Genomic DNA, 22,091 nt, shown 5'->3' on the forward strand with positions numbered 1-22,091 from the left:
ACAGCTTTATGAGAGGTTAAACCAAATCAATCCCAGGGTTACTTCCATGCATCCTTACAGAGTTTTGCTTTCTCTGTAGAAAGTTTCAGCTGCATTTCCTTTAATGTCACAGGCCCTTATGGTTCAAAATCAAGTACTTCTTGGCAACTCCTCTTGCACACATAAGTAGTTCAGTAATTCATTTACATCACAATGATATTTGGCTGGCCTGTAGAACATCCAGGTCTCTTGAATTACCTTCAAAAACTCAGAATTCTCAATTTGTATCAGCACAGCAAATGGGATATCTAAAACTCATCAAGTCTGTAAATATTTCTGGTACACTTCAATTCTAGAGAAGTATTTATATATATATATATGATCACACATTATTCCTTCTTCCAAAGGAGGCAAAAACCAAAACCACAATGTTCCTTGCCATTTTCCTCCATTCAGTCCTAAGTCTGCCCTTCAGAGGAAGGTGGCATAGGGTTTTTGTCCTACTTCTAGGTATGTACAAGGATAGAATTCCTTCCTTAAGAATTTAACTTTCAGGCATCATTGTATAAAAGATCACATTGGAAAATTAAGTGTTCTCATTGCTCCAACAAATGTCCTGGTAGGGTGGGAATGGGCGAGAGAATCCCAGCTCGATCTTCTCTATACCCCCTCGTGTATTTCTGTGAGCATAGAACCTTAATCTTCAACTTCTCCCTCATAGGAAAGGAACAATGACACAGTAGAAGCCCAAATTCTTTTGTTCAAAGCAGAGGCAAAAGCAAGTCTAAACATCTTATAGCAAGAATAATAGCTTTTACAAAGATCACAATATATTTTCTATCCATTCATGGGACATTTTGTTGTGGTTATCTTTCTTTAATGGAATAGGTCATCAAATGTGCTTTTCAGTTACATCATGGTGTAGGATAGATGACACTTGAGGGGACTGAAAAAATAAAACCACACAGTAAGTGCTCAGCAAACACTGAGCTATTTTTTATTTGTTCTGCTACCTGTAGGTGTGTGTGATATTGTGTATGTGTGTGTGTGTCATGGATGAAGTCTGTGATTGGGAAAGGAGGTGATAGGCTCACACTCTAGTGATTAGGCTGTGGAGGAAAAATCCCTTTATCCTTGGTCAGACAAGCATACATACATGTCACATGTAGATTCCTGACCACAAAATTCCTACTGTTAACAGCTCTTTCCACAAAAACTAGTCTGTGACTCTTATTTCCTCTCCCCTGCAAGACACTATGAACACACTTTCTTGCTTGGTGTAAATACTAAGGAACACGGAGCTCTCTTCTCCACGACTCTCTACTGGTTATCACCTCAGTTATCACTCCTGAATTATTTCCCAATGTGGTAGGATTGCGAATCTTCCTGGTAAGTGCCACTTAGCAGTCTTCAGCAGTCATTCAGATTCAAAAGGAGGGCTGGTGACAGAAAAAGACTGGAGGAAGGGACAGGCCTGTGGGCACCATGGCCCTCCAGTGGGTGCTACCTCAATACTGGATGCTAACCACCAAAGAAAAGGAGGACAGGGAGGTAAGAAAGAACACAGACCACACTGGTTGCTTCCCTGGCAGCACTTGGTTCAGGTGAAGACAATGTATAGGTGATAACATCACGGATGCCCAACACACACACACACACAGTGCCCATGGCCCAGTTGACCGATATGCTTTGAAGGATGTTTTAATTTGGCTCCACTGCCATGAACATCATTGTTCAGCATTTCAAAGAAACTGGTAATACTGCGTGAGAGAAAAAGTCCAATGTAAGTGCCACACTACCAGAAAAGTAAGAGTAGATGACAGAGCTGGAACCTTCTGTCACTCTCATATAACATGGTAGTGTATAATCCTTTCTAGCCCAGCTACTGAAATTAACCAGTCAGTAAAAGGAATGCCTCTGTGCTACAATGGCTTCAAGTAGTCTATTATTGGGTTGGGAGAATTTCTTGGGCACATTATATTTACTCAAAAGAGTTAGCAAATGGGACCAAGCCAAATATTTTCCAATTATCTTTTAAAAGCCAAGAGTTTCCATTTAGCTATTACTTTTGACTTCCCAGGAAAGAATCTGATATTTACAGAGGTCTCACAAGGGTGTGAAAATCAATTTAACTGAAAACCCACAGTTCATTTTAGGTAAAATTGTTAGTTCAGAAATATTTTTATGCATTTAATGCTTCTTTGAATATACTTTTTAAAAAATAGAATACATAGAAGCAAAATTTTTTTTCTACCTATGGTGAGACAGGCCTATGTTTTCCAATTTCACCTAAAAAATATTCATTGTGAAACAACATACATACACAAAAGTTTATAAAATACATGTATACAGGTGAAAGAATAACCTAAATAAAAAAGAATACTGCCATAACTTAGAAGCCTCCGTGTGTCTGTCCGTGATCACATTCCTCTTCCATCCCTAGTGGTAACCACTATCTTGCCTTTTACTCTCTGTAGTTTTACCACTTATGTATGTATCTGTAATGATAATATTTTTACTTAATTTTATTCAATAAATTGAATCATTGAATATAAAGTATCCTCTTGACTTGCTTCTTTAATTCATGTTGTGTTTTAAGAACAATTCACATAAATGCATGTAGCTATAGTACATTCTCTTCACTATAGTATTCAATTTGTATATCCACTAAAAGAAAGCAAGCTGTCAATATTCACAGATGATATGATTTTATATGTAGAAAATCTAAACACCCTACAAATTATTAGAATAAAGTGAGCATAGCAACATTGAAGATACATGGTCAGTATTTTAAAAAAGACTACTTTTAGGGGGCCGGCCTGGTGGCATAGTGGTTAAGTGCACGTGTTCTGCTGTGGCGGCCCGGAGTTTGCAGGTTCGGATCCCGGGCGCACACCGACACACAGCTTGTCAAACCATGATGTGGCAGCGTCCCATATAAAGTAGAGGAAGATGGGCATGGATGTTAGCCCAGGGCCAGTGTTCCTCGGCAAAAAGAGGAGGATTGGTATCAGATGTTAGCTCAGGGCTGATTTTCCTCACACACACAAAAAAAAGACTACTTTTGGAAACTTGTGCACTGTTGGTGGGAGTCTAAGTGGTGTGGCTGTTAAGGAAAAAAATATGATAGTTCCTTGGGCCAGCCCCGTGGCTTAGCGGTTAAGTGCACGCGCTCTGCTGCTGGCGGCCCGGGTTCGGATCCCAGGCGCGCACTGACGCACCGCTTCTCCGGCCATGCTGAGGCCGTGTCCCACATACAGCAACTAGAAGGATGTGCAGCTATGACATACAACTATCTACTGGGGCTTTGGGGGAAAAAAAAAAAAAAAAAAGATGGTTCCTAAAAAACTTAAAAGTAGAATTATCATATGATCCAGCAATTCCACTTCTGGGTATTTACCCCAAAGAACTAAAAGAAGTCTCCAAGAGATGTTTGTATACTCCCTTCAATAGCAGCATTATTCACAATAGCCTAAAAAGTGGAAGTAACTCAAATGTCCATCAATAGATGAATGGATAAAGCAAAATGTGATATACACATACAATGGAATATTACTCAGCCTTAAAAAGGAAGGAAATTCTGACATATGCTACAACATGGATGAACCTTGAGGACATTATATTAAGTGAAATAAGCCAGTCACGAAAAGACAAATATATGTATGATTCTACTTATATGAGGCACCTAGAGTAGTCAGATAGAAAGTAGAAGAGTGGTTACCAGAGGTTGGGGGTAGGCTGAAATGGGGAGTTATTGTTTAACGGGTATAGTTTTAGTTTTGTAAGATCAAAGAGTTCTGGAAATTGATTGCACAACAACGTGAATGTACTTAACACTACTGAATTGTATGCTTAAAAATGTTTAAAGATGGTTAAAAAAAGATTAACATTTTTATATATAAAGAATTAGAAAATAAAATTGATTAAAAAGTTATTTTTACAATACTATCAAAAATAGCAAATATCTAGGAATAAATCTAACAAAAGGGGGATGGGTTTAGGTCACGAAATGTAACTGAAAGACCTCCAGTGGAGACTTCCAACAGCAACACTAAGCTGACCACTCTGGACATCTCTCCCCTCATCATACCTTGTTAACTTCACACCTATGACTCTCTTCCCTTTCCCTCCATAGTTCTTTTCAGAGTCCTTTTCTTGTAACAGTCAAGTTCCTCAAGTGGGGCCTATATTTTTTGTTTTTTGTGAGGAAGATCAGCCCAGAGCTAACATCCATGCTAATCCTCCTCTTTTTGCTGAGGAAGACCAGCTCTGAGCTAACATCTATTGCCAATCCTCCTCCTTTTTTTCCCCCCAAAGCCCCAGTAGATAGTTGTATGTCGTAGTTGCACATCCTTCTAGTTGCTGTATGTGGGAGGAGAAGCGGTGCGTTGGTGCGCGCCCGGGATCTGAACCCAGGCCGCCAGTAGCAGAGCGCTTGCACTTAACCGCTAAGCCACGGGGCCGGCCTGGGGCCTATATTTAATTAGCTGCTTTAAAGATTAGATATAGCAAGACAAGTAGGTATTACTGAAAGCACCACATAAAGAACCACGATTCCTTGACATTTGCAGAGATAGGGCTGCTCCTTGCCCACTTAACTTGGGGTGCAAGCTTCTAAATGTGGCACTTCACAAAGAATTCTGGGCACTCAACTGAATGGTAAAGTCTTTCTCCTGGTGAGTTGCCTGGGCCTGTGCCCAAAAGTCTTTATTAACTCGATTTTGGAACTTAATGTTATGCTTAGATCAGCTCATTTTATTTCACACCAACTATTTGAAAATAATTCAGAATTACACACACACACACACACACACACACACGCAAAGAAAGTGCCGATCAGGTTAAATTAGGTGGTAAGCACAGCTTTCCATCACGTAAATCACCCTATATGCGAACAGACATTTTCTGTTGGTGATGCTGTCCCACTCTCCACCACGGACCTCACTAAGCAACCCCACAGAGCTCAGTTTAGTTCCACAAGCTAAGGGGATTTGTGTTAGAAAGTTGCTTGGCAACAGCTGAAGTTACACTGGTCATACCTAGTCACAGAGACATTTTTAGACCTGCCCTCCACTTTCCCCTTCTCAGCTCCCCCAGGAGAATGCACAAAGACATCTACTCAGGAAAAGATGGATGGTGTTTGGAGACAACAGGGAGTACCACGCACTGCTGGATACGGCCTCCATGTTACTCTGACTGAATCACTTTTGTCAGTCACTAGTGCGGACCTTTGTGCTTTCAATCCTAATCACCCTGCTTCTCTCTCTCCCAGACATGAATAGAATTCAGTGTTCCAGGAAGACCTCGACTGCAACTAAATATACAGTAGGGCCACCTCTACAGGTGAGGTGGGGCCAACCCCATGAGGCTCCCTACAAAATGTGCAGAGGAGGCTAAGCCACTCATGTTCTCTTTTCACTGAAAGAACTGGTCAAATACCCAACCTCCTCTGAGGAATAAAAAGAAAGTAATTGGCAATCTACTGAAGAATGTGATTTAAACAACATTCTGCCCTCTAGGATGTCAATCTAGTTCTTCTCCAGAAACTGAGAGATTTTTAAAAAGATCTTTTAAAAACTGTCTACCAGGATCTCTGCCTTGCCAAGTCTGTTCACAACTTAGTTTCCAGTTAGAAGAAAAGCCGAATTCATCACACAGTCATGGACACACTGTTCCCATTAGCAATAGTATAACCCAGTTCTTGGTAGCATATTTGTGCTATTCCTGGAGACAGCGCCAAATACGCAAAACAAGCTAACAGTACCTGCCCTGTTATGGTTCACAAGGGTACGATTATTTCAGTCTGAAAGATTTTTTTTCAACAAAAGCAAGTTTGCCTGGAAGAAAATGAGCTGCGTAAACAGTAAAACAAGTTTGGAATGACGTTCCATATGTACAGGAAGTGTTCCAAGAACACCGGCTTATTCACTAAACCCTTACTGCATGGTGTCTGTGTGCCAAGTTCTGTGCTAGGCACTTGGGCATATTGTCTCTTCATTTCACATTTCTAAAGATAAAAACCAAAATCTGGGTTGTTTGAAAGCTCCTACAGATTAATTTAATGACAGAAAAATCATACGTAGACCATAGACTTTTTTTCATTAAGAGAAAGCTGGCAAATCATGTACATTATCACATGGTCTACCAACACCCCCTCAGCCACCTAGAGGAGCTCAACTCCTATTTCATAAAGCAAATGAAAGCCATCATATATGGGAATGCCCTCAACTTTCCACCACCAGCTCCTCAGGAGCTCTCTGCATCTGCACCTTTGCTTCTTTCTCTTCCTTCTGGTTACAAGCAGCGCTGTCCCCACCCTAAGGCAATCTCCGCCAGTGCCCATCTCAAGAACCTCATTTCATCAATCATCCAGTCTCACCTTCAGCCTCCCCCTCTCTATTCCTTTCCATCAGCATGAACATATTCAAATATTTGCCATCTAAAAACTAAAGAAAACATCAACACACACACTCACTTATCCTTTCCTACACCCACATCCTTTTTTCCTCCATCTTAGAGGCAAAACTTCTTGAAAAAGTTGCTACCCTCACCTCTACTTCCTCACCTCCCTTTCCCTCAGTCACTGCAATCTAGTTTTCTCCATCATTCAATGAACTGCTCTTAAGGTCATCAATCAACACGCCTAACTGCTAAATCCTATCAATAACATCAATACTTCTCTTACTTGCGCTCTCAGCTCCATTTGACACAACTGACCCCTCCCTAAATCTTGAAATGCTCTATGCCCCTTGACTTCTGAAACACCATATTCTATTTTCCCCTTCTTTCTGCCTGTTCCTTTTCAAGCCCATTCTAAGCAGACCTCCTCTTGCCAGGCAATCTGCTCCAATCATTCCTGCCTCTATGGTATCAAGACACACCCAGCCGCTAAGCCAGGAGCCTTTTCATATCTGATCAATGATCAAGTCCTGTCAGTCTCATGAAATTGTTTCTGTGCCACAGTCAGCACCCGGCTCACCTCTCACCTGTGTTACTGCAGTGATCTCTATGGTTTCCTTCCCTCCCTCCAATCCGCCCTCCACCTTGCAGGTGGCAATCTTTTAAAAAAGAGAATTTGAACATGTTTCTCTTATTACATCATTCACAAAATAAAACATTAACATGGCATGGAAGAGTTATTAGCTGCCTACTCCAACATCACGTTTTCCCTTCCACTTTAGAATGCTGATTTTCAGCTGGGCACACCATGACCCCAAATAAAAGACTACATTTCCTAGCCTCCCTTACAGCTACTTGTGCCAAAGTTCTGGTGAATGTGATTAACCAGAAGTGAACTGAAAGATTTCTAGGAAGTCTCTTTGAAAGGGCAGGGGGCGTGCCTTTCTTCCTCCTTCCTGCTTTTTGGAATGGACACATGATGACTAAAGTTCATTTAGGTGGCCATCTGGGACCATGAGGAGATATGCTAAGGATGGCAGAGTCACAAGATAGAGAAGCCCAGGTTCCTGATGATCACAAGCTGCCATACTAGCTCTGGATTGCCCCTGTCTACATTCATTTTGTTATTTTGAGTTTCACCATTAAATGTAGCTGAATCTAATCCTAACTGGGAGATATGGTTTACAAGGTCCTTAATGATTTGGCTCTTTTTGCCTTCCACTCTTTCCCACTCTCCCTGACACACGCGCTCCAGGAACATGCCACATCTCTCGCTTGTAGGCCTCTGCACTTTTCTCCCTCATGCACTCTCACTTCACCAGTTACCTTTTCTTCATCCTCCACATCTCAGTTTAGACCAGTGATTCTCAGGCTTTATGAGCTAACAGGCACTTGTGAAAACCAGAAGTTAATGAAATCTCTTTCAGAAGAGTGCAACAGCACCCCCCAAAAACACAACTTCTTCCATACAATTTATTTCACTACAGTGGAAGTTTCATTCATAAAATATAAAAATCACCTTTATAAAAGATGCTGTTCATTCCCAGTGAAAATAAATACGCAAATAAAGCAAAAAATAAACTTTAACTCTTCAAACTGAATTTCAACGAGAAGGCTTCTATTTAGTTTGAATAAGAAATTGACACTGTGATGTAATTTGAGATGGTTACATGCATGCCATCTTTATTGCCATTCTACTTTGACTTCTCTTTTTGATGATCACAAGTACTGAAAACCTCAACTCTCTTCAAGGCAAGCTCTCACAGCTTGCTCTGTCAGCTGAATGCAGGCCGGTGCTAGGAATACCAGAACTCCCCAAGACTCTGAGAGCTCAATGGCTCATACATTCCCTGTGTCTTCAAAAATCAATAAGGTCTTCTTTGGTGAAGTCTGCATTCCTATGCAGGATTGCGCCATCTTAGAGGCAAAGCTCGCAGATGCAGGAGAGGATGAATTACAGTGATGTGTGACACTCATTCTCCTCTATGGCAGCAGGACAGAGGTGCTGGCTGGTATCACAGATACTATGTGTGAACAGAGCACTAAGACTTCTCTCCCAGCACAAGTTTTACTTGGCTTAGAAACCTTATCACTTTAAACACATTTCCAGAAGAGGTTCACAAATAATAATTCTTCTTTGAGGATACCAGCAGGCATATAATGGATGAAAACCAGTAGTTGGCTGCCCTGAGCAATGTCTGAAATTGCAAGGACATGCTAAAAGGAATTGATGTAGCTGCTGTTTCCTCCATGACCTGATTCAAATCACTGTAATAAATTACATCAATTCCAGCATGAATGGGCATCATTTGACAAGCAAGATTGCTCCAAAGCTGAATGAGGCAGTACAGAACAGTAGCTGAGGGCACAGGCTTTAATGCCAGGCTGCCTAGGTTTGAATCTCAGACTCCACTGCTTATTATGGTAAATTATTTAACTGCACTAAGCCTTTTTCATTTACTTCATTGATTTATTAGGAGGATAAATGAAATAACGCATGTAAAGTGCTAAGCAAAGTGTGTGGCCCACAGTAAAAACACAAATGTTGGCTGCTGTTATCACTACATCATTGATTTAGACACACTCTCCAGCCCACTCCACATTTTAACATTTCTGAAACCAGGATGCATCATACAACCAATTGGATCTTACCATTAATTGGCTGCACTTTTTCTCGCCTTTAGTGGTACATAAAAGGTGCAACTTATAAACAATGGCACAAATTTGATAAGATATGGTTTTGAATTTCTCTCTCTGCTCCAAGCCACAAAGCAGCTCAATGATCTCCCAGGTGTAGGTTTCTCCCAGAGTCTCTCTCCACTCACGTGTAGCTTGAGGATAGTTTAAGATAGGGGTCAACAAACTACAGTCTGTGGGACAATCAGGCCTGTCGCCTGTTTTCATAAAGTGTTATTGGAACACAGCCACTCTCACTAGTTTACATATCGTCTATGGCTGCTTTCTGTTACCATGGCTGAGTTGAGTAATTAAGACAGAGATTGCATAGCCTACAAAGCCTAAAATATTTACTATCTGGCTTTTTATAGAAAAGGTCTGCCAAACCCTGGTTTAAGACAGTCTTCTGAGGTGAGAAAAATCCAAGTTTTGATAACATTTCTGCTTTTTCAAACTATGCTTCTCCTAAAATGGCTCCATACTACCTGACAACTTCTCAGGATGACCAGAGAGAGCAGGATCTCCCTTAGGCTATGTTGGCCTCATGCTTCCACTGGCAAGAACACTGCCATAAAACAATCCACTAGGCCTTTTTTATCTTCTCATATTTGTCCAGGAAAGCAAAACCAAGGATGTGTAATTGGTAGAACTCAGGCAATTGTCAAAACAACAGAAAGAAAACCTAAGATTAAAAAAGTCTTTTATCCACTTATATGAGGTATGTAGAGTATTCAAATTCATAGAGATAGAAAGCAGAATGGTGGCTGCCATGGGCTGGGGGGACGGGGAAATAGGAGTTGTTGTTTAATGGGTATAGAGTTTCAAGTTTGCAAAATGAAAAAGTTCTAGAGATTGGTTGTACAATAATGTGAATATATTTTACACTACTGCAGTGTACACTTAAAAATGGTTAAGATGGCAAATTTTGTTATATGTTTTTTACCACAATTAAAAGAATTTTAAAAAAATTTTAAAGTCTTTTGCGTGGGTGCATACGTGCAGGTACACATGTATGCCCTATCCAGAAGTCCAAGGACCACACAGTAAAAACATCACTTCCTTTGGAAGACTTTTGTGACCCTCATACCCCCAGGAATGAATCTGACACAGCCTCTACTTCTTGCCTCAGTACCAGCTTCCATCATAGCAATTTACTACACTGTCTCCAAATTGTCTGTTGAGTGCTCCACATCTGTTACTTGACTATAAACTCCCTGAGGGCAGTAACTGCCATATGGTACTCTCCCCATCACATCCATCACCTTTTACTAAGTGTCAGGATCATTGGCAGCACTCACATATTTGTTGAGTAAATAAGTGAATAAATGAATGGAACGAATAGAGCTATTTTTTTTTAATTTTTTTTTCTTTTATTTATTTTTTTCCCCCAAAGCCCCAGTAGATAGTTGTATGTCATAGTTGCACAGCCTTCTAGTTGCTGTATGTGGGACGCGGCCTCAGCATGCCCGGAGAAGTGGTACGTCGGGGATCCAAACCCGGGCTGCCAGTAGCGGAGTGCACGCACTTAACCGCTAAGCCACAGGGCCGGCCCCCCAGTAGAGCTATTAATAAATGAAATCTATTCTCTGGAAATGATTTCTTGTTCTACTTTTGATAAGGAACTTATTTCTTGTCTTATTAAATATTAAGTTTAAGATAAAAGTGGTTTCATTACTAATTAGAAAACAGATTACAAACACCCATTATTTTAATTGAAGAAAAATGTATTGAATTAGCAATATATTATACATAAATTTGATAAAGAAAATCTAAATCTAAGACTTTGCATAAAAAATAATTTTTATAGGTCATAATATTAGTGTAGTAATTGTAAAACAATCCATCTGTGACAATAAATAGAATGAACACATAATAAACATTAGAAGCTAAGCCTGAAAAAGTACATTACCTAAGAAAGTTATTTTGTCTTCGTCCACTTATAAATTATAAGAACAAAAGGCAAACTATCAAATCAAGTACATATTTCAATTTTTCCAGCTATTAATATTAGCTCCCACATCTTTGAGGGTTTTTTTTTAATTAATTTTAATTATTCTAAAGTAAATGTTACTAAACGTATGGACAGAAAAACATGAGGGCAATTTTTTCAGTGGTTGATGGAATCAGCTGTCCTATTCATACACTGAGTCCTCACATGTCCAAACGCAAAAATTTATAAAAGGGGGTAAGTTGGGCCGGCCCCATGGCTTAGCGGTTAAGTGCGGGTGCTCCACTGCTGGCAGCCCGGGTTCGGATCCCGGGCGCGTACCGACTCACTGCTTCTCCGGCAATGCTGAGGCTGCGTCCCACATACAGCAACTAGAAGGACGTGCAGCTATGACATACAACTATCTACTGGGGCTTTGGGGGAAAAAATAAAAGAATAAAAAAAAATTAAAACATTAAAAGGGGGTAAGTAAAGGGGTCCTTTCAAAGAACAAGTCAGAAATCTTGGCACCAACACTGTTCTCTAAACAATTACACTCATCAGCACCAATCTAATAACTCATGCTCAATATCCTTCAATACAATCTGCTACCTTAGTAACTAAAGTCAGCCTTAGTAAAAATCTCAGCAAGGACTGCTATTACCAGGAGCTAGAATCATAAAACTCGCTTATTTCACCTTAAGTCTTGTGTTGCCCTCTCTGGGGAGCCAAACTTGAATACTGTATCTTTTTGTTACATAAAGGTAAGAATCATAGCAATTCAAACTCCAATAACCAATTACCACAAACAAAAGGACTATTCTATATTAAATATTTCAAGTAACAATTAATACAAATAGCCAATGAAAAAATTCAACCTAATAATCAAATAAATAAAAATTTAAATAAAAATTTAAAAATATTTTTCATCTAAACTGGCAAATATATTTTAAAGAAGTAATACTTGATGCTTTAATAAATGTAGTGAGACCAACAATAAAACAGATTGTAGGTCTCTACTCAATGTTAACTCAGAGAGGCCTCTCCTATCTCTGCCTACCCTATCTAAAATATTACCTCTACTCTCTCAGTCTCTGTACCCCTACCCTTTCTTTTTCTTCATGTCACTTATCATTACTTGACATTATATTATATGTCTTTTATTGTCCATGCCTCCACTGGATTGTAAACTAGAAACTAGATGAGGTTTATCAGTATGGTCCTCTACTAATACACAGTTGGCACTCAAAAATTAGCTGTTGAAACAATAAGTCAATATGAATGGGAGTACAAATGGGCATACTCTTTCTGGAAAGCAATTTGAAATATGTAACAAGAAACTTTGAAAAGTTCATATCCTATGAAGAAAACACCATTTCTGAATATTTATTCTAAGAAGTACTTCAGAGATGCAAAGATTTATGTGTAAGTATATTAATCATAGGGTTTCTATAATAGCAAAAATAGATCTACATGTCCAACTATAAGACAATTCCCAGAAGTAACACACACTGATACACTTGTACAAACTCCCAACCCTCACACTCCTATCAATTGTTCCCACCAATATATTTCCTTCAAGGAATGAGTTAGATTCATTGTCTTATTTCCCACCATCAAAAAATTGTAAAAAAACATTTGATTTCCAAAGTTTTGCCATGCTAAATGATAGATGATCAAAGAACTAATCCTATAATGGTTACCAGCCATCCTTCCTACAATTTCACCTAAGCTTTAATAATCCAATGCCAAGAATACTCTGCAAAGCCTCCTCAGCTCACTAAACCTTACACCCCACAATGAACACCACCAATTCTTTAAATACCTACACCCCTATATAGTATGAGCAAGGGCACTCGATTCTTTTAATAGCTATGATAGTCCTCTGAGACAAGGCCAAACCCTTACATCTATCTTGAGTTTAGTAGATAAAAAATATATAAACATGGATGGAGTTGCTGGTTAAAGACAATTCTACATGCATCCGAGGGCTTTCACTATGCAAATACCCTTCAATAAAACCCACTAAACAGAATAGTACAGCTAATCATTTTCACAATGGAGGGTATAATGTTGTTTATTCTCACCGACCTTACAGAGCACAGACCTCCTGCAAGCCTGAAAGTTAAAGAATTAGCTAAACTTTATCTCTCAATAAGGAAAATTTGTTAGGGATAGATAAGCTTTATTTATTACATTGAAAACTGCAAACTACCAACATATCTGATACAGGAGAATTACAGGGATATAAATTACAGTTCACCTACATGATGGAATATTTTGCTAAAATAATATAAACATAAAAAACATTAAAGTATTCATGATCATAAATGAAATATATATCAAATTAAGTAATCTGATAATATATAAAAATATATCCATAACCAAAGCAAAAAGAATACATAAATATGAAAGTTATAGAATTTTAAAAAGAAATACCATCTATAATCTTAATATAATTCTTTTGTTTTTACTGTGCCCAGGATAGCACCTGACATCTAGGAGGTACTTAATAAATAGTTGTTGAACGTATAACAACAATGGCAAACATCTACTGAGTCTTTATCAGAGTGCCTGGCACATAGTAAGTGCTTTACATGCATTGTCAATAATCTTCACTAAAAATCCTACTTTTATTATGTCTACTTTTTATGAGTGAGGAAACGGAGGCTTAAAGCAGTTAAATAACTTGCCTGATGTTATATGGCTGAGAAGTAATGAGCTAGGATTAAAAACTCTGGAGTCTGTGTTCTTGACCTTACTGCCATTACCGCTAAACTGAAAAGAAAAGTGTTAAATACACTGAAAGCAGAATGAATTCAGTATGCATATGTAGGTGGTTTTGTAATAGGGGAATATATTAGTGATGACACTAAGCATGAGGTAATTTCTCATATACCTGTTGACTAAGCATATTATTGGGAATATTATAGCTCAATATCACGAAATTAGAGATTTTAAAACTATAAAAATAATTTAAAACTATAAAAATTTGCTCAATATACATCACTAGTTTATAGAAACTAAACTGCAAGAAGGTCAGCTAGCCTGATAAAGGGTGTTTAAAAAAAAAAAAAAACAGGAAAAATTAAAATGAGTAGCCATTTCTCCAATGGTGACCAAGAACTATAAGAAATCCAAATTTTCTATGTAATTTCGGGTTAAGGATTTAAGAAATTAAAGTACAGCCACTCCTCACCTGCCTTCTAAAAATACATTCCAACTAGCCTGCTGTAAAGCTAAGGACCTCCCAATCTCCTGTGTTTTCCAGCATCTTTTTAGTTCAGCCAAATTGATCCCTCCTAGTTGACAATGAGTTGCAGACACGGTCTCTGCTTACCTTGTCTACCCTCATCTCCCACTCATTTCCACTCTTATTCTCCAGTGCCATTATAAAAACTGTAGTTCTTAGAGCACTTTCTACTCTCTTGTGCCTTTGAGCTTTTGCACACCATGTTCTCTGAAATGTCCACCTGACTTTTTGGGCAAACTCTTACTCGTACTTCCAGTCTCAGTTCTAACGTCACCTCTTCATCCCTAACTTGCTTAGGACTTCCCAGCTGTCCAGCTGCTCCTTCTCCTGCTACACTAGGTACACACACCAGAAACCGACTCATCTACAACACTACGGACAGGTAGACAGTTCATTTAAAAACTAAGTTCAAGCACAGAATAATGAAAAAGTTTTAGGTACATAAACTATTTCAACTTCTTACAAATAAATGTACGTTCATTCACAAAGGTCTTTTCCTCAGGTATGGTATGGATCTGCTGAACAGAGCTCTGTGTCGTCTTATGTAAACCACACCAATAACATACCATTTGGGATTTCCAGTTTCATTTCTTCAAAGTGGACCAACAACTTAGTCATCTGTGAAACAATCTGCATGCAGAAGAATCATCCTAGACGTATGCAATTTTCTCAATCTTTCATACTTGTGGCGCCCACACCTAATTTAACAATAGCTTTTTGGAGGGGGCCACTTGTCTTTATCCAATTTTTCCACAGCATTCCTCTCAATTTTTATGGAAATAACTTTTTAAAAACCCATTTCATTGGTTTATATAAAATTTAATTACATTATGTCATTACAACAAATATATTTGGTATAAACAGGTTTGGGAACAAACACAATTAACTTTTGGTGAACAAGCTACTCCACTGGTGAGAGAAGATAGGAAAGGCTGGGAAGCATTGTACAAAGTTGTAAGCTCTTTAAGAGCAGGGATTGTCTTTATTTTTGCATTGCCAATAAATGAAATAGTGGATATTTGATAAATTTGTAAAATAAAAGTAATGAATAAAAGAGACCTTCATAACCTCATGTAGTGACTACAGGTAAACCAGAAAAAGACTTCAGCCAGGGAGATGCGACTGCTGAGGTTAAGCCTGGGCCAGAAGAGCAGCAATGGGAAATTAGTCTTTAAAATTATCTTATTTATTTACGCATTTATGTTTTCTCTCTCCCACCAGAATGAAGCTCCATGAGTTAGGCCCTTGTCTATTTTGTTCACTTGTATTCCAATGCCCAGATAAATGCCCACCACACTAGCTATTCAATAAATATTTGTTATTTTTGTTGCTGGAAGAACTTTCAAAAAGAAGTGAGAGTATTTTAAGATCTAAGGAAAGGAATGGAGCCTACTCAACAGTTCTACTCAAGAAAAGATGGAGAAATGGGAAAGCCATGCTTTAAAGACTTTCAAGATCCTTTCAAACATTGATGGCAACTGGTGATTGCTCTATAACGTACCACAGTGCTTAAGAGTCTGGGCTCAGGCAGATCTGGGCCTACATTCCGGTTCTGCCACTTATTTACTAGCTAAGTAAACTTGGATGGACAACTCAATCCCTCTCAGTCTCAGAGTCTTCTACTGTGAAACAGGGATACTAGCAAGCTCGTGGAGTTGTTTGAGGATCATGTAAGAAAGTACACGTAAAGAGCTGAGAAATAATGCTTGGCCCATTAGTACTGAATAAATGTTTGCTGTTGTTGCTATTATTACTGTTGTTGATAAGCGAATAAAGTACACCACATTCTGTGCACTAGAGATAAAGATAGGGCTGTACTCCTTAAGACCTCCATTATTGTTATTAGATACCAAAGATCCAGGTCTTTGGAGTCTGACTACCTGGATCATATCAGAGCTCTTCCTCATAGGCAAGTTACTAAATATGAACTTCAGTTTCCTCTTTTGTAAAATGAGCATAATAATAGTGCCTATCTTCCAGGTCTATTGTGAATATTAAATGAGATCATGGACATAAAGGATTCAGTATATTTGACACACAAGCACTCCAACACTGACAATAATCATTAACTATAGAATATAGGGCTTTGCAAACATAGGTTTTCATGAATTTTTTAAATGAAAAATGCTTAAACTTTTGCTTCATTAAAAAACAAAAATTTTTGGAATGGTGTTTGTTTCATGCTCTTTTGAAATAACAGAAAACTTTCCACTCTCCCAAGGGCTTTAGGATTATGTACAATGAAGACACTTGTCTTAAGCCCATCTATAAATAGAAATCTTTGTTTAATGGCTTACTTCCACCTTTTTCCATATTTAATCTAGTCATAGGTACCTCTCTGGCATTTCCATGTTTCTTCCCAGCTATCTTTTTAGTTATTTTCCCTTTTGAGCTTGAAAGAAAAATTTCATCAGCACTTTCACCAATTATTTTGTACTTCTTTTGACCCAGCAAGAAGTTTAAAAATGGGATATAGGTAACAAAAGTCAGTTTGGATAGCTATATAATGTTTCTAGTTAAAAACACAGTGTATCTTTGCAACTTTTCTATAAATCAAACTATTCTAAAATTAAAAGTTTATTTAAAAACACATATTGTAAATTGCTTCTCACTTATTCAATTCTCATGTGTCTACCTACTAATAGAATTTTGTTTCTTACTCTTGATATTTTTGCCTCTCAAAATCCACTACTGCCCTCCCACTAAATTGTAGGACCTTCCAAACGCTGTAGAGAGGTAAAATTATAATACTCCCATTACAATTGTGTACTTTAAACCCGGTCAATTAGAGAACAGAAGACAATAAAAGAACTGGCAGAAAACCCAAATGACAAAAAAAGAAACAAAAAGAGGATGGTTGCAAATGGCAAATTATCCTACAAAGTAGGAAGTAACTAAGAAGAGAAAGTGCCAACTTCTCCCTAAACCTTACTGTAATCTAGAATTTTTTTAATAGAAATTCTAGAAGTTCAAAGACTTTTGGATATTTTTCTAACTGCAAAAGTAATATACACAGATGGCCCAAAAATTCAAACACGACAAACAGGTATATATTTACTACCCTTTTATAGAAGTCAGCTGAAGTCATAAAATTAGTCAACCTTGTGAGGCCTTTGGCCCATATCCTCATCAGCTAAGGTAGCACTTTTCAAAGAATTTTCCACTTTAGTATGGATTACAAAGGACAAAGGTGGATGACCCAGAAAGTTGGAAAAGAGTTCTAATAAAAGAGATGGGAGGTCCAAAAGCCAACTTGCTTATGTGACTAGGACTAGCTCTTTACTAAAATCACTTTGCATTTCCCCTATCAGCCAACCCTCCTGTTAGTCTAACTGTAGACAAAAGATGCTTCAAAATAACTGTGATAATCCTAAATTCCCTAAAAAATAAAACTGAAGCTTCTAACATCCTCCTATGCTGTATACTAGCTTTAAATTCACTAAACAGCCACTGATTAAAGCAGTGTAAAGTACATTGTTAATTATATCATTAACATTGTTGGAGCAGCCCTGGAGAAATGATGGGAGGGAAGAGGGAAAAGGCAAGAGACTATACAAAGAAAAGTTCTATGGAAGATTAAAGGGCAAGTGTGGGGAGGTGGACAAAGGCTAACAGAAAGGCCAGATGACATAAAACCAAGGGTGGAGGCTAGGCTGACCTCTTCCTTTGGAGAAGTCTGAATGAAGGAAAAGGCAATATTTTAGAAAGATACATATTTGCTTAGCTTGTGTATTTAAAGGAAGAGGTAAAGTGGGAACCAGAGCCCAATAAGAGTTTAAGAAGAAGCACATTTTAAAGCTACACAAGGGAACTGTTGGTGATGGTGGAAAAGTTCTATATTTTGATTGTGACAGTAGTTATGTTACTGTATGCATTTGCCAGAACTCATAAAACTGTACACTAAAAAGGGGAAATTTTGCTATATGTAAATTATACCTCAATAAACCTGAGGTTAACAAAATAAAAGCTCTCAACAGCTAAAATGCTCATTAACTTGATAAGGTTTAGTCACCACAATTTAAAAAAACAAAAACAAGAATAAGCATCAGTTAACTTACTATTTGGGTTGATGTTTTACAATACTGAAAAATCTAAAACTGTTTGAGGTATATAATGAAGCATGGTTTTTAAATACTGTTCCAATCTTCCACCATTAGTGTCTCTCTTCAATGGAAATTGTAGTTTCCGACATCTCTCCCGTGTATTCCCCTGGCTGAGTTTCTCAGCCAGTGAACAGAAGCTGCAATGGCAAAAAGACTCAGCATCTGGTTCTCTCAGGGCCTTTCTTCTGGCTCTCGATACGGAGGAGCAGACACATCCACCATATGCTCCACAACCAGAGAACCAGCTACATGCTATAAGCCTGTGATTTCTAGACTCCTATTCTGACAGCTTTTTTTCTCTTTGATTTTCCTCCCATCCTCAGAGAAGTCTTGCCTTAAGGTTACTCTAGGAGTCTACTTTAATGCCAGGAAGTATTTCCTGAGTTCCTATGCCAGTTAGATGCTTCCACAGTACCCTATGGGCTGCTTAGCGCACTGTTCTATAATTAGCTGTTTCTCGATCCATTTCCTCCACAAACTCGAGGCTAAAATGCCAAAAAGGGACCAAGACTTATTTTTGTAGCCCCAGTATCCAGCTAGTGCTTGGCAGAGAGGAGGCACCTAATAAATGTTTCTTGAATGAGATTCTAAGACAGTAGTTTTTAACCTTTAGAGGCCATGAACTCCTTTGAGAATCTGATGAAGCCAAGGCATCTACTCTGGAAAAAATGTATATTTATAAACAGTTTTACCTATAAGTTCAAGAAATCTATGAAGGGCCTACAATCTCTGCTGAGACCACCCAGGTTCAGATGCCTGGTGTAAACATTCCATTCTCATATTGGCTATACAATAAAGGGACAAGCAGAGTCAGCTGTCCACACCTGATTTAGAATAAGGAAAAGGAATTAGTAAAATATCCCCAAGGAATTACAGGGCAGAAAGGACTGGAGGAAGGCGTGGGTCACTCATCTTGTTTTATATAAAAATTCTCCTAGTATCAATCTTATAGGTTCAGGGTTAGCCTATATTAAATAAAGATAATGGAAATTCCCTCAGAGGTGTACCACAGATGAAGATCTGGGATAGGAGAACCTCACAGATATACTCTGCTCCTGAGATTATAAGATGCAAAATGCCCACATAAAAGATACACTTGGAGAGTGTAATATGAAAATGATCTGTATTAGGTCTTGTAACACATGAGCCAAGGTCCAAAAAGACTCTGTGGGGGGGGGGAGGAGAAAGGGGTTGGAGAGGGGAATGGCGATGTTCAAAGAGTGGTACTACCACCTATACCCATGCTATGATTTTCCCAAGAAGCTCAATTTTGTAGGACTGGACTGTCCCCTACTCTGGACACAAGGGCAGTGGTTAAAGACCCTGGTCGAACAACGTTACCTGGAGTCTCTCAAAGTTAATCATGGAACTGCCATTAAAGTAGCCACATATTTACCAATACTATTTATAAAGTAAAATAACCAATAAGTAACCAGAATGGAATTAAGAATCACAGACGCATGGTCAGCCTCTTAGTCACGTCCCCTTCCTGAAATAAAGGTCCTGTATATAAAGGCATGTGAAGGAAAGTAGTCCTGGGGAAAATGAAAGACTGTTCAATTCATCGTGGAATAAAAAGGTAGGGAATTACAGCTTTGGCAATATTTTCTACATTAGCCTATTTGCTTAGTTTGGTAATTCTATATATCACCATTTTAAAACTCTATGTCAGGAAAAATTGAGACTCTTTGGTATCCAACCATGTCCTCAGGGCCATTTCCTTAAACGCCACTATTTCCTTTTTGTGGAATACTTTTACATTCAGGATCTCATTTTATCTTTACACACTCACACTCACACACACACACACACACACACAACAAGTCCCTAGTGGCTTTATCATTAGCTGACTGCAGCTGGGAAATCTTCAACATGCTCAAAGCAAACCATCCTGTGTCACATCATGTCAGATCCTTGGCCAAACTGCCTCCAGTAAGTCTTTCAAAAAAGATGTGCAAACATTAGCTGCACAATATACTATGATTCATCTTCCAGAAAAAAAAAACACCTGTATATTTTCACTCTGCACACGTACACTGTAACTTTCTCAGAATGCCTTATCATTTAAACATATACATTTTAATGTTTTTGTACTGATAGACTAAGAGTAAGAAAAGCTCTCAGTTATTTTATGGAGCAAAACAAAAAAATCTGTTGAAACTAAATACCACATTGGCATGATATTCTTCATGCCAATTCTCTGCCTCAATCAAAAAACAAAAAAGAGTTGACCCTATATAACTCCTGCATTCACAAATACACCCTCACCATTTTGAGGACTTTAAAATAAGAACAATGACGACCATAAATCAACCAGGGACCTTGTGTTCAAACTAAATGAAAAAGCCCTCATTACCGAACATTTTTCATATAAACGAGAATGTACTTTATTATCACCAGAGTCACTGCCAGCCAGGTGATAACAGATTTTAAGTTAGGGCTCAAAAGAACCTGTCAGCCTCAGTACCGTCTTAAATAGGCTCGGTACCTCCTTGCCTCTTTTATCTAAATCCCATCGCTCTCTATCCCCAACATGTTCAAACATTAAGCTTGGCCAAGAAGAGCCTCTCTAGAAAACAATGAAATGGTCAAATGAAGCTGTACATGCTGACTGGTCCTTCCTTGCTCTAATAGTTTAAAACATTAACCTTAATACATTTTTTTAAACTTTCTTTTATTTATGTAGCTAAATATCAAGATAATCTTGATTATAACATTCATTTAGTTAACATTCACAAAATTGGGGCAGAGCATTATCCATATCATAACTCCATAAATTGTGTTCTTCTTAGCCATAATTCAATAAAATATGGACTCTGTGGGCTTTTCAAAAAACATCTATGTGCTCACTGACAGAGCTAAAATGAAGTATTCACCACATTAGGCAAGAGTAAGTAAAACTTGACAATGTACAATTTCAATGTCTATCTATAAGTATGTCCTTCAATCTAGTATTTATGAAAAAATATTTTTATCTAAAAAGTGATCATCTGAATTGAAAAATGCATTTGAGGTCACTTTTCTAGGGGCCAAAGAAATAAAAAAAAAAACTTCTGAAGATCTTCTGAAAGTAAATACACTAAAATGAGGTCAGAAAACTTTTTTTCATAAAAGGCCACAAAGGAAATATTTCAGCTTTTGCAGTCTGTATGGTCTTGATTTCAACTATTCAACTCTGCCATTGTAGCACTATAGCATTGTAACAGCTATAGACAACATGTAAAGGAATAAGTGTGGTTGTGTTTCGATAAAACTTTATTTACAAAACAAGGTTTGCCAACTCCTATACAAATATACAGATCTTATGAGAATGTTTATGCGCACACCTTTGATGCAAAGCTGACTTGAGAAATGTCACTCTAAATGGCTATTCTCGCACAATAATTTATTTCTGGTTAGGAGGATAAAATATCACCTGCATTTAAAAAACTATGTTCACTAAAGAAAGTTATGTTTAGAAGGAAAACTGATCTCTATATAATCTCTATGACCAGACAGAGAAAACCTGTGTTGGGGGCAGGTGGAGGGCGGGAACTGGACAGGTGTAGGGGAAGCAAGGTGAATGAACATTAACCCATGATTCGTATTCTCAGAACTATTTGCAAAAGCTGTTAACAGAGTATAAAACACATTTGTGCCCTCAGGAAGCTCATAACATAGTTAAAAGAACAAACATTTTTTGCCTCCACCTTCCAAAATTTTCAACATTAAGGGCATATGGGATTATAAGCATATTTTTTTAAAGACGCTCAAA

At 38.1% G+C, this 22,091-nt stretch overlaps 1 protein-coding gene across 3 annotated transcripts in view; it reads right to left on the reverse strand.

Moving 5' to 3' along the window:
- The window catches only part of UGP2 (UDP-glucose pyrophosphorylase 2), a 51,933-nt gene that overhangs the window by 10,013 nt on the left and 19,829 nt on the right, over window positions 1-22,091 (reverse strand). The window lies entirely within an intron of this gene.

This window comes from Diceros bicornis, chromosome 12, assembly GCF_020826845.1.
Source record: "Diceros bicornis minor isolate mBicDic1 chromosome 12, mDicBic1.mat.cur, whole genome shotgun sequence".
In the NCBI taxonomy this organism is placed as follows: Eukaryota; Metazoa; Chordata; class Mammalia; order Perissodactyla; family Rhinocerotidae; genus Diceros; species Diceros bicornis.